Consider the following 3,874-nt stretch of genomic DNA (forward strand, 5'->3'; position numbering starts at 1 on the left):
ATATATATATATATATATATATATATATACATATATACGATGGACTTCTTTCAGTTTCCGTCTACCAAATCCACTCACAAGGCTTTGGTCGGCCCGAGGCTATAGTAGAAGACACTTGCCCAAGGTGCCACGCAGTGGGACTGATCCCTGAACCATGTGGTTGGTAAGCAAGCTACTTACCACGCAGCCACATGTATATATGTATGTATGTATGTTACAGAATTTATCTTATCTATGAAGCTTTAGATCATTTAAATTTGGGAATAATTTCAATATATTCATATCTATTTTCGCTTAACGTTCATATTCTGCCAACAGACAGACTTGCATATACATGCGCATACATGCACAGACGGTCAAACACACTCATACATACACTGATACATACACGAACATTCGTATTCTTCAGAGATAGAAATCTAACTGCGTAGGTGCCAAATCTTCTAAACTGCCCTCCTTCCTCTTCTCCCTCCCTCCCTCTCATCTTCTGTTTCCCTTCTCATTATTCTTCACCTCTTCACCTGATTCTTTCTCTTCTTTTGCTATCTTCAATGTCTAGCACACATTTTGCCCATCTGCCATTCGACGTCACCAGCTCGCTCTCTCTCTCTCTCTCTCTCTCTCTCTTCTTTCCTTCTCTTTATATCTACCTTTCTCTCCAATAATAATAATAATAATAATAATAATAATAATAATAATTATTATTATTATTATTATTATTATTATTATTATTATTATTATCATTATCATTATTATTATTATTATTATTGTTGTTGTTGTTGTTGTTGTTGTTGTTGTTATTATTATTATTGTTGTTGTTATTATTATTATTGTTGTTGTTGTTGTTGTTATTATTATTATTATTATTATCATTATTATTATTATTATGTCCTTCCACATTTTCAAATTTTAAATCCTAGAAGTTCATATAACGTTTACCATTCTTTCGCTTTTATTTCTCTCCCCACCCCCTTTCATCTTAGCCTTCGTTCTCTCCGCTTCCTCTAAATGCCACCTTCTCTATTTTCTATCCTTTTTTTCCTCTCTCTTCTGTCCCCCAATTTATAAACTCCTCTCTCTCTCTTTTCTCTCTTACTCTCTTTCTCTCTCTTTCTTTGTCTCTATTGCCCCCTCTCTCTTTCTCTCCTCTGTCTCTGTTTCGCTCTCACCCTCCCATTCGTTCTCACTTCTCCTTTTCTTGGATCTGGTCAGTACCTCCTACACCACAATTATTTTTCCTTGAGTTCACAAACACACATACACACCCACAAACTAATGTATACATGCAAACCTGGACGTGCACAGACATATATAGACACAAAAACACACGGACCTACACATTAATACAAGCTTCCCCATCTTTCTCTCTCTCTCTCACTCTCTCTCTCTCTCTCTCTCTCACACACACACACACCTGTATGGGTATGTCTGTATTTTGACTTTCTATATTTCTACCTGTCTATCTGGTTGTTTCTCTCTCTGTCTCGCGGTCTCTCGTTCTCTCTCTCTTTCTCTCTCTCTCTCTCTCTTTCTCTCTCTCTCTCTCTGTATATGTATGTAAGTATGTTTGTACGTATGTTATGTATATATATATATATATATATATATATATATATATATATAACACACACACACATATATATATATATATATATAACACACACATACGAACATATTTACATACATATATACACACACATATGTCTTATTTTCTCTGTATATATTCTACTGATGTATATGTGTGTGTGTGTGTGTGTGTGTGTGTGTGTGATTGTTTGTTTTATTGAAATCTATAGAGTCAGGTCTGCTGTCCGAAGACAGCTTCCACCTTTCTTCCCAATCATCTCATTGACCATGAAAAAAGGTCATAATACTGCGCTTTCCGTTCTTAGACGGTGTGGTGGTGGGGATCTATTATTTTGTTAGTATCCACATGTGTCAAGGTGTTACGTTTCCAAAACTGCCTTATGTACGGAACGAAATTGATGATATAATCAACATTTTTAACATAATTAAACAATATGACATATAATACTTAACTATGGAACAAAAATCAGACATAATCGAAAAATTTAACATGACATGTCCGAATGTCACAATTTCAATTATCTTAACTATTGAAAGAAATATAAGAAACAATAAAAAAATCTTTAACATAACGAAATAATATTATGGAGACCCATAAAATTCCTGCATCAAAATATAACACGTAGTATTTCCACCAGTCTTGCTAGTAAAGATAAATACAAATGTATGTACGTACGTACGTACGTGTGTGTATATCTACTTTTTAACCCCGTGAAAACATCTTTTCCGGTTGGTTATCAACACATAATCTGTGTCCGAGACATACTGTAAGGGGGTTTACCAATTCCTTCTAACCGTTAGCAGTAGCAGTAGACCAATAGATTTTGGGTGATTTCCCGTCTTCAGTTCGTCGATAGCCAGTTGGAAAAGATGTTCTCCTGGGGTTACAAAGTAGCAACATAGTCCTATGCAGGACTGCCACGTTATGTTGGCAAATAAAGTTTACAACATAGTACTGTTACTACATAGATCTCATTCAAAGATTGAAAACTAGTATAAGTAGTTAAGCCTGTACCCGGTCATAGAGTGGCCAATGGTTTCGCATCCACAAAGGCCTTAGCCCCGTGGACGTCTCATCAGGCTCAGAAGCTGAAGACAAATGTAACTCTTCGCCGCTGGGAGGCAGGAATCTGTTACGGTCATTTGGTCAGTTAATCACCAAAGAATAAATAGTGTAGGGTCAGTCTTCGATTTTAGAGTCAGACGAGATGTTCACGGGGCTAAGGCCTTTGTGGAAGCAAAACCATTAGTCACTCTATGACCGAAAATAGACTTAACTACTTATAAATACATTACTGCTCTATGCTTAATAGTGTGCCTCTTTTTCGAATGTATGATACATTGACGATATATATATATATGTGTGTGTGTGTGTGTGTGTGTGTGTGTGTGTGTGTAAAGAAAACAAAAACTGGAACAAGAACGTAACAGGCGACAACAAAACATCTGGATGGTTAGAAGATACAAAAAAGGACAGGAAAAAACAAGGACGAGTCATTCTTAGTTTTCTATCCTCAGTCGAGTTCCAGATTTTCTCGGCAGTTTCGGCCGGTTACACTAGTTACTGGTCCAATTTGGCCGGCTCCAAGAAAATCTAAACTACTCATGTAATCATTGCTTATTTTGTCAGACTAAAATATTCTCTCGAAAGGCGTAGTTTGGTCTCGTAAACAAGTTCAAAACTCCAATATCTTCCCTGTCAGCAAATTGGATGCCCAGAATAACCACACAACTATGCTTTCATTCTGGTGATCTTGATGTGTTTCGAATACATGTCTGATATCTGTTTAGGACAGTGGTTCTCAACCATTTTTGCCTATAGACCCCCTTCACTCATATTTTAGCCCTCCTGAACCTCCACAGATTATAATAAATTATAAATAATATAAATTATAATAAATTATAAAAAATATGGTTGAAAGGGGATAAAGAAAAAGTTAATACTATATAAAATGGCGCAATTAAAAACAAAAAATGAAATAAGGTTGCTTTGTTGCAGGAGGTTGTAGTGGCAGTCAATTGGAGAAGGGCGTTGTGTTTAGTCCAAAGGGGATAGTTGTTCGTGGATTAAAAATATAACGCTGTTCCAGGCAGAGTCGCGAGTGTGTAGATCTGTGGTACAGAGCGAGGCCAAACACAGTGATTTTAGAGATATATATTGCGCAGCAACAAACTAAGTATAGCAAAAAGCTTTTTCATTGAAATTCCGTTAGTCATTAAACCTTTTAGCAAACAGCTGACTTACGACGCAGTGCATAAGATACAAATGAAGAACTACTCCGTTTTT

The sequence above is a fragment of the Octopus bimaculoides genome, chromosome 4 (assembly GCF_001194135.2).
Source record: "Octopus bimaculoides isolate UCB-OBI-ISO-001 chromosome 4, ASM119413v2, whole genome shotgun sequence".
In the NCBI taxonomy this organism is placed as follows: domain Eukaryota; kingdom Metazoa; phylum Mollusca; class Cephalopoda; order Octopoda; family Octopodidae; genus Octopus; species Octopus bimaculoides.